The sequence below is a fragment of the Scyliorhinus canicula genome, unplaced genomic scaffold, assembly GCF_902713615.1.
Source record: "Scyliorhinus canicula unplaced genomic scaffold, sScyCan1.1, whole genome shotgun sequence".
NCBI classification, from domain to species: domain Eukaryota; kingdom Metazoa; phylum Chordata; class Chondrichthyes; order Carcharhiniformes; family Scyliorhinidae; genus Scyliorhinus; species Scyliorhinus canicula.
In genome coordinates, this window is record NW_024055458.1 from 668,990 (window position 1) to 682,073 (window position 13,084).

The window sequence follows — 13,084 nt, forward strand, 5'->3', positions numbered from 1 at the left end:
CGCCCCCCCTCTTCCTATTGGTCAGGAGTTGCCGTCAATTACCCGGGCATTGTGACGGTTGCTGATGGTGAGAGCGGCCACAGGCTCAGGCTGACTCGCTGATTGATCAATAATAACATTGTTTCACATTTGGCTCTGGGGCTGCACTCGGGATTTGTAAACCCCGCCCCCCGACACTGACCTCTCACCTGACACTTCACAATGCCCGGGCAATGATTGACGGCAGCTCCGGAACAATAGGAGGAGAAGGAGATTGGTTGGAGGAATCAGTTAATGAGGGGCGGGGCTCTCGGGTGCCGGATCTTCACAGAATAAGCAACCGCGCAGGCGCACGTGCCAACATAAACAAAGAAAGAAAGGTTCCTCTCCTCCAATGAAAGAACAGGGAGATTATGTTTGAACTTTATAAAACATAGAGCACAGCTAGAGTGCCGAGTACAGTTCTGGTCACTACATTAATCAACTATAAAGTAAGGATATATGAATCAAGTAATGTAAATGTTAAAATAAATTCATAATTTATCATATAGTTACATTCAATTTTAAGTTAATCAAATCTAGGGGATAACGATAACACTAACGAACAAAGGATTGCAACAGTTGGAAATCTCAATTTCTCAGTCAATTAAATTCTGAGGTGTTTAGATAATAATCATTTCAGTTAATTCTATAAAACAAGGTGACTTCAGCACAATGGAAGAAGCTGATTGGTGAGTAGCTGATAAACATTTATTTATTTTAATATGAAATTGATTCTGGTTCAGTCAGTTAATAATCAGATAAACAAAGGCACAGTAGGACATCCTAGTCCCGTGGAATGCACATCCTGTTCCCTGTGGTGAAAGCAGCATCTTTCTCATAGGCTGGACAATCACACGTGCAGGAAATGTCATCACCTGCAGCAACAGGAAGCAAAGAGGAGTATTTCTCAGGACACGATTCCATGCTTTGTGTGGTATATATCAATGATTTAAACTTTGACATAGGAGGCATGTTTCAGACAGTGACAGTCTTGCGATTGTGAGGAAGAAAGCTGTAACCTTCAGAAAATTTCAGCCGAGTGATCAGCTGGTAAGATAGTAACAAACGGATATTAATCTGCAACATTGTGAAGTAATAAATACATTTGGGGCGGACAAACAAGGCAAAGAGAAATAGTATTACTGGTATGAGTGCGAAGTGTAGAGGCACAGAGGGAGATTGAAGTGCAGGCTCACATATCCCTGAAAGTAGGAGAGGTAGATGAGGTGGTTGAAAAGGCACACTGGGCAGCACGGTAGCATAGAGGTCAGCACAATTGCTGCACAGCTCCAGGGTCCCAGGTTCCATTCTGGCTTGGGTCATTGTCTGTGCAGAGTCTGCACCTTCTCCCCGTGTGTGCGTGGGTTTCCTCCCACAGTCCAAAGATGTGCTAAATTGCCCTTAGTGATCAAAAAGGGTAGGAGGGGTTATTGGGTTATTGGGATAGGGTGGAAATGAGGGCTTAAGTGGGTCGGTGCAGACTCGTGGGGCTGAATGGCCTCCTTCTGCACTGTATGTTCTGTGTTCACGACACCGATATTAAGTGAGACACAGCATATAAGAGCAGCGAACATGTCCAGCACGCCGTATGGACGGCCCCAGGACATCACCCAGGACCCTCCCCCGATGCTCCGCCCCCAATTGGCCGACTCCCCGATGGTGTGGGACACGTGTCGATTGTGGGCTGTATTCTCTGTCCGCAGGACCCGTTACGACCAAAAGCCGGCGGCGCCCCCACACCGATCCTCTGCCCGGGGGGGGGGGGGGGGGGGGGGGGGGTCAACAGCCACTCAGCATAAAGCCCCCGGCTCTACCTGTGGCTATGCTGCAGAATGGCTGGGTCAATGGCCGTGCATGCGCAGGGCTGTGGCCTGTGACGGCCGCACCGTACAGCATGGTACTGGCCGCGTGCGGACCCGGCTTGGCAAAATCTGCCTGCCTGTAACCCCCCTCGCCACCCCCCTCGCCACCCCCCAGCCCCCCCCCCCCTCACCACCCCCAGACCATCCCCCCCCCCCTCGCCACCCCCAGACCATCCCCCCAGTCCCAGCCGAAGCCTCCCCTGCCAGCGGAATGGCTCCCCAACCCCCTGACAGTGACAGCGCTGGACACAATCTGCAGCCACCAGACAAGGTCCCTGAAAGTTGTGAGGACACGTGTCCCACACCATCGGGGAGTCGGCCAATTGGGGGCGGAGCATCGGGGGAGGGTCCTGGGTGATGTCCTGGGGCCGTCCATACGGCGTGCGGCATACTCCTCGAGAAAAAACATTTTAAGGGGTGGAGCATCGTTAAAAGGGTGCCTCCTCTGATTCCAGCGTCAAAATGGATTGTCCGGCTGATCACCGAACGCGATTTCGTCGATCGGAGAATCCAGCCTATTATGGGCCAGGGTTTAGAGAACCCCAAGTACATCATGGAGTTCATCTGACCCATAACATTAAATAGATTTTGGTTATGGGGAGCACAAGGGCCCACTCTACAGGTGTGATGCAACAGAGAGCTAAAGTATGTTTAAAACAAAACAATGTTTATTCTATGAATCCAGTTAACATTTTATAAACACACAGTGAACAATTTATCAACTACCAATCCTGACCACCCCACAAAAGAATACAGTGCTCTATAGATAACCCTGGATAACTTTCCAAACAACATCCATAAGATAAATCCATTTTGAAATAAAGACAACAGGTTTAAATGTTCTACAGAAACAGGTATTACTCTGAAATCATCAATGATCACAAGACATAGGAGCAGAATGAGGCCACTCGGCCCATCGAGTCTGCTTCACTCATGGCTGATATTTTTCTCATCCCCCTCATTCTCATGAAGAAGGAGCTTTTAAAGATCGAGTCAGTGCTGGCAATAATCTCCCACCATTCCTGGGGGTGCCAGAGGACTGGAAAATTGCAAATGTTATGCACTTGTTCAAAAAGGACAGTTCCAGCAATTACAGACCAGTTAGTTTAGAATATCCTGGGAAAGGAGTTCACTAAAATCAGCAACAACTCAGCCTCTTGTGCGGTTTTGGTTTCTGTTTCTCTTCCTGCACAATGTAACCTTAAACTCATGTTTACAATGATCCACTTTGCAAACACAGATCTGTGGCTTCATTAATTTCAGCCCAAAGTGTAACCACAGGAAGAGGAGGCTTTGCAAACATCCCACCCTTAATGATGAGATTCAGTACATCAGTCCAAAAGACTGGCTCTCAGTCCAAAAGACTGGATCTTGTGTTTGTGGTCCCGGGAGTGTTCCCAAAACATTCCCTGGATCCGAGGTTTAGGAAACACTCTGGAAGGTATGGGGAGCTCGGACCTGTCCATGGGAGTAACTGAAGGTATGAGAACTGGTTTAAAAAGGAGAAGAGACCCTAAAATGGGGCAGTCGGGAACAGGACACCAGTTAGTTTCCTCATATCCTGGAGAAATTACTGTCCCTGCTGTGTATCTGAAAAAACATAAATTCATTTGACACATATCAGAATATCAAACTGCAGCAAGTTGTGGGGTGATTAACATCAGCATGAACATTCTCCAACTGTCAGAATGAACATGGTTCAGTCCTGGATGTGATTAACAGCAGCATTAACAACAGAATCCAATTCCAGTTGTTGCTTGTGAACTCTCTGGTTTCTCAAGAGGTAGGACGAGTGGATGAATGTCTTCCCACAGTCAGAGCAAAGAACCGGCCTCTCCCCAGTGTGAACTCGCTGGTGTGTCAGAAGATTGGATGGATGAATAAATCCCTTCCCACACGTGGAGCAGGTTATCATAGAATTTACAGTGCAGAAGGAGGCCATTCAGCCCATCGAGTCTGCACCGGCTCTTGGAAAGAGCACCCTTACCCAAGGTCGACAACGAAGCCCCGCCGATTACACACCTCTCCCAGGACAATCAGTGTCCTCTCTCCTACATTACTCTGATGGAGTTCAGAGGCTCAGAGGAGGAAAAAAATGAGGACGGTTTTGGACCCGTGGGAAAGACTAGAATGAGGCGACACACTTTAAGAATGAGAGATGGGGAGAACGTGAAAGCTTAAATGAGGATAATGTTTTTGTTTCCGAGGTTCATTAGTCTGTCGAATTCACTTCCCCAGAGAAGTGGAGGCTGGGGTATTGAATTTATTTAAGGCAGAGTTGGATGATAGATTTTTGATAGACAAGGGAGACAAGGATTCTGGGTGCAGGTGGGTGGTGCAGACAGGCAAAGGGAACTGAGACCACAACCATATCAACCCTGATATTATTAAATGGTGGAACTGGCTTGGAGGGCTGAATGGCCTGTTCGTCCTCCTAAGTCCCAGTCCGATGGGTTAAACCCAGCAGCATCTCCACCATCTCCACTTCAGCCCAAATTGCTTCTGCATCCAATGCCCATTCTAACTGAACCCTGCTCATAATTGGTCTGCCCAGACTTTCTGTACCTGCGCATTCCAGTCTTTTTGATTAAGATAGGATGCACTCACATACACAGCTGTTTCTGGGTTGAACTGTGCTCCCTCTTGGGACGGGTGTGTTTTTCCTCTCTCTCTCTGTTCCGCCATGCCCCATATCAGTGTGTCCTTTACCAGCGGTCTGTGCTGCTCGTTTGGTAGCCTTTCTGCTGATGTGGTGGTGGGCGTGTGCTGGCGTGAAATCTGGTGGTTTTGTTTTCTTGTTGATTATTAATTGGTTTCTGTTTCATAACAATAATCTTTATTGTCACAAGTAGGCTTACATTAACTGCAATGAAGTTACTGTGAAAATCCCCGAGTCGCCACCCTTCGGCCCCCATTCTGGTTCACCGAGGGAGAATTCAGAATATCCAGTTTTGGTGTATTGTGGATGTTTTTACTGTATTGCTGATTGTTTTGTATTCAGCTGTGTTCTTTTGTGATATGGAGTTGTTAATAAACTAAAATATCTGTATTGACCCATGCAGGGAATTCTGAGTAGCATGGTCCACCATTTAAATGTAAGAAAAAAGAAAGATGATGTGTCAAAACCATAGAAAAGAAGAACTATATAAAACAACGAACATAATTTGCTTCCATTCCGCATAAGTGTCAGACAAAATTAATATATTAATTGCAATCAAATACTGTGACTTAAATCTTTCAGTTTATCATGTTTCTTTAACTGAATTTCTGAATTCAGATTCATGTGCTCAATCCTTCTGAGTCTCTGAACTCCATCAGACAGAGTAATGTAGGAGAGTGGACACTGATTGCCCTGGGAAACAGCAGCAAGAGGAGCTCAGAGACCAGAAGGGCAAGGGAGCAGTGAGGTCTGTCACCAGACTTGAGGGCTGGAACCCGAGTTGGTCAGTCAAGTGAGTGAATGTCTTTTTTTTATTAGTGTCACAAATAGGCTTACACTGCAATGAACTTACTGTTCGGGTACACTGAGGGAGAATTCATAATGTCCATTTCACCTAATCTGTGGACTGTGGGAGGAAACCGGAGCACCCGGAGGAAACCCACGCAGACATGGGAGAGTGACCCAAGCCAAGATTCGAATCAAGGTCCAACAATTTATATTTTAAGAATGTCTTCCATCAGCTGGGCAGTTGTCTATTTGTCAGTACTTTGATTTCCTGAAGCTCCTGTTTAGAGTTTCAGACAATTCTGTGCCAAGTGAGATGTTTAAAGGATTTTTATCTTCCTCTCTGCATATCGATGTTCATTACGGATACATAAATTGTTCTCCCTGTTTCTGTGTGGATCTGAGCCCCAAAGATGTGCGGGTTGATGGATTGGCCACATTAAAAAGGATACACAAATTCATTTCCCTCTCATTAGATATCAATTTTCCAATATTAGATGGATTGGGCTTCCCACATCGACGCTACGACCAAGAAAGCATAACAGCGCATATACTTCCTCAGGAAACTATGGAAATCCAGCATGTCCACATTGAGTCTTACGATTTTTACAGATGCAGGAAAACATGATGGGAAAACATCCTATCTGGCTGCATCACAGCCTGCTGTGGGAACTGCTCAGCCAAGACCATCAGAAACTACAGAGAGCAATGAACACAACCCAAGTCCATCATGCGCCTTAGGCCCTCAGCGCCTCAGTCCCACTGCTAACCATTACGCCACAGGCCTCCCTCTTACTTGGATTTATGTATGATTTTTATCCCACTCGCCCAATCTTCACATCATAGCAAACAAAAATCACTATTCACTAATTGGGATGGTCAATGGCGCGTGCATTACCCGGCATTCCTGGCGGTGGTGAATGTCCCCTATCGACACCGCAGGACAGCAGTGCGCAGGTGCAATGCCTGGCAGCTGTTGCGGCATGCGCGATGTGATGGCGGCTGGGAAAGAGACGCTTCTTTGTCTCATGGGAAGCGGGTAAGGATGCGGAAATCCGGAGGAAGCGATAGAGCCCACTCTGGAGGGAGAGAGTTTCTAAACACCGCGTGAAGGCCTTAAACCAGGAATACGTACCTGCAGGTCCTGCGTTTGCAGATTCGGTTCTTTTTCCCGATAACAGGCTCAGTTTCACAGCCGCCATCTTGATTCAGATGGAGCGGCGCACATGCGCGTGTGCGGTGACGTCGGTAATGGGCGAGGCTTCGGAGACTCACTCGGCAAGGTCCTTGTGCCCGATGCAGTGAAACAACCCATTCAGACCCAGCATTCATGCCCACGCTGCAGTGTCCCTCAGCTTCATTCATTTATTTGTCTGGCTAAAAGGATGGTCTCTTTCCTAATGTTCACAACTAAAGGGTTGGTTTCCCCAGAATATGGCTCACATTTAAGGGGGCAATAAATTAATATTGAGCAGAGATATATCTAATATCTAGGAGTCGCCCCCTCGAGGCTGCCCCTTACACAAACTAAGAGTCGGCCCCTCGAGCCTGCTCCTTACAGACAAACTAGGAGTCGGCCCCTCGAGCCTGCTCCTTACACACAAACTAGGAGTCGGCCCCTCGAGCCTGCTCCTTACACACAAACTAGGAGTCGGCCCCTCGAGCCTGCTCCTTACACACAAACTAGGAGTCGGCCCCTCGAGCCTGCTCCTTACACACAAACTAGGAGTCGGCCCGTCGAGCCTGCTCCTTACACACAAACTAGGAGTCGGTCCCTCGAGCCTCCTCCTTACATACAGACTAGGAGTCGGCCCGTCAGGCCTGCACCATCATTGAAAAATTTCAACCTCAACTCCACATTCCTGCCGACCCGATAACCTTTGACCCCCTTGCTTATCGAGAATCTATCCAACTCTGCCTTAAAAATATTCAAGGACTCGACTTCCACTGCCTTTTGAGGACAGAAGTTCCAAAGTCATAGAATCCCAACAGTGCAGAAGGAGCCCACCAGGTCCGCACCAACCCTCTGAAAGAGCACCCCACACAGGCCCACTCCATCCCACACACTCCATCCTCATAACCTGGGGCTGGGTTAGCACACTGGGCTAAATCGCTGGCTTTTAAAGCAGACCAAGGCAGGCCAGCAGCACTGTTCAATTCCCGTACCAGCCTCCCTGAACAGGCGCCGAAATGTGGCGACTAGGGGCTTTTCACAGTAACTTCATTGAAGCCTACTCGTGACAATAAGTGATTTTCATTTTCATAACCCCACCTAACCTGCACATCCTTGGAGACAAAGGGGCAATTTAGCATGGCTAATCCACCTAACCTGCACATCTTTGAACTGTGTGAGGAATCCGGAGCACCCGGAGGAAACCCACACAGACACAGGGAGACCTTGCAAACTGCACACAGTCACCCAGGGTCGGAATTGAACCTGGATCCTTAGTGCTGTGAGGCAGCAGTGCTAACCACTGTGCCGCCCCCTGTCTTACAACCCTCGAGAAAAAAATATCTTCATCTCCATCTGAAATGGGTGACTCCTTATTTTGCAACAGTGACCCCCTTGTTCCAGATTCTCCCACAAGAGGAAACATCCTCTCCACATCCACTCTGTCAAGACCCCTCAGGATCTTACATCGTTCAATCCAGGTTTTACCCAAAACTTTAAATCTGTGTCCCAACTGCTTGTACGATCAGTGAATGGAAACAGAGTTTCTTTGTCCACCCGATGTAAATCTGGCATAATCTTGTGGACCTGAATCAAATCTCCCCTCAATCTCCTTTGCTGGATCCATTCTGGTAAATCTCCTCTGCACCTTCTCCAAGAACCTTCACATTCTTCCTGAGGGGTGGTGTCCAGAGCTTTATGAAGATTCATCAAATAGAATTAGAACCATAGAATTCCTACAGTTCAGAAGGAGGCCATTTGGCCCATCAAGTCTGTACTGATTCTCTGAAAGGGCACCCTGCTCAGTCCACACCCCTACCCTGTCCCTGTAACCCCATAGCCCCACCTAACCTGCACATCCCTGGACATTAATGGACAATTTATCAAGGCCAATTCACCTAACTTTTCCTTCTTTAGGCTGTGGGAGGAAAACTGAGCACCGGGTGGACACTCACACAGACACAGGGAGAAAGTGCAAACTCCACATAGACAGTCACCAAGGCCGGAATTGAACCCGAGTCCCTGGTGCTGTGAGGCAGCAGTGCTAATCATTGCCACCAGAAGCATAGTTTTGGTATCAATATTACTGTTTATGAAGCTCAAGGTCGAATTTGCTTTGCCATCTATTCTCTTTATTATGACTTGTAGATATACAAAATCCCTCTTCACCTCTTTCTCACTCCCCCCAAAGAGGCCAGTTGGGTTTTTCTGACAATTCATCAGTTTTCATGGTCACTTTTTCCCAGTGTCGGCCCCACAAATGACCAGATTCATTCAGCTCAATTTCACAACCTACCTTTGTGTTTTTGTGGGTTCTGTCTCACTCCCTATTTTCTGTTTTCAATCAGTTTCACAGGGGGTTCGAAGGGGAGGCTTCCAAGTCCAGAAACTCAAACCAAACATCACATCAGGTTGAAAAAAATGAAAATGAAAATCGCTTATTGTCACGAGTAAGCTTCAATGAAGTTACTGTGAAAAGCCCTAGTCGCCACATTCCGGCACCCTGTTCGGGGAGGCTGTTACGGGAATTGAACCGTGCTGCTGGCCTGCTTGGTCTGCTTTCAAAGCCAGCGATTTAGCCCTGAGCTAAACAGCCCCTGTCAGGTTCTGACAGAGTCCTCGATTATCATATCCTGAATACCAGCGGATTTTGAACATGGAAGGAAAAAGCATCGTTTTCAGTGGGGAGAAACCGTACATGTGTTGCGAGTGTGGACGAGGATTCGCTCGATCACCAGGCCTCACAAGCCACAAATGCAGTCACACTGAGGAGAAACCGTGGAAATGTGCAGACTGTGGGAAAGGATTCACTTACCCATCCCAGCTGGAAATCATCGACGCAGTCACACTGGGGAGAGACCATTCACCTGCTCCAAGTGTGGGAAGCGATTCACTCAGTCATCCACCTTGCTGAGTCACCAGCGAATTCACACTGGGGAGAGGCCATTCGCCTGTGCCAAGTGTGGGAAGGGATTCACGCATTCATCTGCTCTGACCACACACCAGTGGGTTCACACTGGGGAGAGACCATTCACCAGCTGCAAGTGTGGGAAGGGATTTACTCAGTCATCCCACCTGCTGAGTCACCAGCGAGTTCACACTGGGGAGAGACCATTCGCCTGTGCCAAGTGTGGGAAGGGATTCACTCGGTCATCCAACTTACAGAAGCACCAGCGAGTTCACACAGATGAGAGACCGTTCCAATGTCCAGACTGCGGGAAGTGCTATAAAAGTTCTGGGGAACTGATGTACCATCAACGTGTTCACACTGACGAGAAACCGTTTAGGTGCTCTGACGCGGGACTGGGTTCAGGACACTCATCTCAGCTCACTGAACATCAGCGAATTCACACTGGGGAGAGGCCTTTCACCTGCGCACAATGTGGTAAGGGATTCACTCAGTCATCTGTTCTGCAGAATCACCAGCGGGTTCACACTGGGGAGAGATCATTCGTCTGCGCCAATTGTGGGAAGGGATTCACTCGGTCATCCCACCTGCTGACACACCAACGAGGCCACACTGGAGCGAGACCGTTCACCTGCTCCCAGTGTGGGAAGGGATTCACCACTTCATCCCACCTGCTGAGACACCAACAAGGCCACAAGTAACCACAGTGATTGGATTTTGCTGTTCCTCACATTCAGGACTGAACCATGTTCATTTGGGTCTCTTTCTGCTGATAAAAAACTCCAGCCCATTTACAGGGGCTAATATTCTGGCTAAAAGTCTAATAAATTAGATTGTGTTAAATACGTAGTGTGCTGAAACTTTTTAATATCTCTGACACAAATTATTTCCTTTTGAAGTACTCTCGCTCTTTCCTGTCTCTTAAATTCTCACCTCCGACAAGAAGTGTGAGGAGCTTGTGGAGCTTCTTTGTGACTGAGATTGAGTCAATCCGATCAGTTGCCTCTGTTCCTTCCCTCCCTTCCACGAGCCCACCGGACCAAACTGTCTCTAAATTTCATCCTTTCCCGAGCCCTGAACCCACATCTTTCTCTAGTTTCTCTCCCATCTCCCCTCATGCCCTCTCAGAGCTCATCTTGTCCATGAGACCCAGCTCCTGCTCCATCAACCCTATTCCCACTGAGCTACTGATCAGCCAACTACCCTGTGTCCATGGATATTGTCAACATTTCTCTCTCCTCAGGTACTGTCCCTCTGTGCTTCAAATCTGCCATCATCACCCCCTCCTCAATAAAACAAACCCTTGACCCTGCCATCCTTACAAATTACTGCCCCATCTTCAACCTCCCTCTCGTCTCCAAACTCTTTGAACATGTGCTTCAGCCACTGGAGGATGGTTCACACAAGAGGATGGGGGAGGGGGGGATAATAAATAAGAGCTGACACTTTGTACTCAAATCAATGAGGACTCTGATCTCTGGCAAGGAAGGAAACCCTGGCAGGTGGGCGGGGAGGATTCACAAACACCCGCTGGAGGCCCCAAACCCCAATAAGACCCATTGATTTTATTGTCAGTCTGCAGACAGGAGCTGGAGAACTCAGAGAAGAGGGAGGGAGAAAACTGGGAGTGGAGGAAAGAAATGGTGCAGATGGTGAGATGGGTTTGGATTTCAGCCCAGGGAGGAGGGAGAGTGTGTGGGACGAGGATTTACAGCTTTGGGGGAACAAGAGAGGAAACAATGTTCCAGAGAGACTAGAATTATCTCTACAGAATTGTCTGTTCAGAATTTCTATCCTGGACTGACAGTGATGGAATTTGTAAATTTATTTTGCAAGGTATTAAAAGGGGGGATTCAAAGACTGGATACTCAAACCAAATATTACAACAACATTTGGCTGAGTTAATGGCTTCATCAATAGCTGGTAATCCACGGCCTTTGAATGTGGAAGGAGAAATGTTTGTCTGTTCTATCTGTGGGAGAACAGTTCAAACAGCAGTGTGACTGGAAAAGGACAGAGGCACAGACACATCTGAGTGACAAGTGTTCCAGTACACTGACTGTGCAAAGTGCAGGTTTGGTGGATTGACTATGGTGAATTGCCCCTTAGTGTCCAATGGTGAAGTGGGGTTACAGGGAGAGGGCAGGTGAAGTGCGCCTGGGTGGGGTGCTCTTTTGCAGGGTAGATGCAAACCCGATGGGCCAAATGGCCTCCTTCTGCACTTGTAGGGGTTCAATGCCAGACCTGTTGAGTTAATCTCGCATTTTCTGTTTTCACTCTACACGCATTTTTAATCCACTAATTATATTTATTGGACCACTGAACCAGCAACTACTAGGAGCAGTGTGTTGATGTTTCAGCTACTTTGTAGGATTTTCTCTCAATCTGATGGGTCTGCCTGGTGGTATTTCCCTGGTACTGTCCATGTGTTTGTGTATTTTAGGGAGCAGGTAGAACTTTCTTGGTTCTACTTGTTGTCCCCTCAGATATTCCACCTGTTTTTGGTTAATGTGTCTGGAGTCTGAATTCTTCCAGCCTGTCTCCAATTCCCCTTCCTGTCTTGGGTATATGGGTCCAGGTAGGTTGGTGTTGTGATTCATGCTGTTTAGTTGTCTGTCTGTCTCCAGCAGGTATTGTTGTCTCTCGATAATGACTGTGCTGCTACCCTTGTCTTCTGGTCTTATGGACATATCCGCGTTGGATCCAAGCTCCCGGATTGTCTGTCTTTCTCTCCGGGTGAGATTCTGTTTGTTTCTTGTACTTCACTGTGACAGGACAGAGACCTGATTGAAGGGTTCAAACATGGGAATTCTGGGAAAGATAGTCAAGGATTTGGGAGGTGACAACATGTTTAAAGAGTTAGAAGAGGAGAGGGAGGTTGAAGATGAGGCAGTAATTTGTAAGGATGGCTTGAACCAAATACACAGCCTGCACCATTCGCGTGGAGGAGGAAACATCCATGTATTCTGTGTGGACAAGGCTTCAACTGGTTGTCAGAACTGGAGAGATACAAGGACACCTGGATCATGAAGACATGGAAATGTGGGGAATGTGGGAAGGGATTTGATTATCGATGCCTGCTGAAAACCCACTGACGTATTCACACAAGAGGGAGACCATTCACCTGCTCTGAATGTGGGAAAGGATTTACTCAATCAGCTGGCCTCATGTTACACTAGCGAATTCATGCAGAAGACAAACCATTCAGCTGCACTTCCTGTGAAAGAAGGTTCAGGCATTCCTCTTCCTTCACAGCACATCAATACACTCACAGTGGGGAGCAACCGTTCACCTGCTACACTTGTGGGAAGGGATTCACGTATTCTTCCGCCATCACTGAACACCAGCGGATTCACACTGGAGAGAGGCCATTCACCTGCTACAATTATGGGAAGGGATTCACTCAGTTATCCAACCTGCATACACACCAGCGGGATTGTGTTGAGAAGAGGCTGTTCACCTGTTCTGTGTGTGGGAAGGGATTCACTCAGTCAGCTAGACTCATGTTACACCAATGAATTCACTCTGAGGACAGAGCATTCAGCTGCATGTCTTGTGGAATGAGGTTCACATTTTCATCTCGGTATACACAATAATGTTCACACCCCAGGGAGAGATCATTTATCTCCTCAGTGAGCGGGAAGGGATTTACTCAATCATCCAGTCTGCTCAGACAC

The 13,084-nt window shown here is 47.7% G+C and overlaps 2 long non-coding RNA genes across 2 annotated transcripts; one reads left to right on the forward strand and one right to left on the reverse strand.

Annotated features, from left to right (window-relative positions):
• Positions 1-711: 711 nt before the first annotated feature.
• On the reverse strand, positions 712-6,548 carry LOC119959570. The gene is made up of 2 exons (XR_005459229.1): positions 6,464-6,548; positions 712-896 (listed from the first exon to the last, which is right to left on the reverse strand). It is a non-coding gene; the product is annotated as an uncharacterized LOC119959570 (long non-coding RNA).
• Positions 861-8,905, forward strand: LOC119959569. The gene is made up of 3 exons (XR_005459228.1): positions 861-1,071; positions 5,161-5,335; positions 8,848-8,905. It is a non-coding gene; the product is annotated as an uncharacterized LOC119959569 (long non-coding RNA).
• The last annotated feature ends 4,179 nt before the right edge of the window (positions 8,906-13,084 follow it).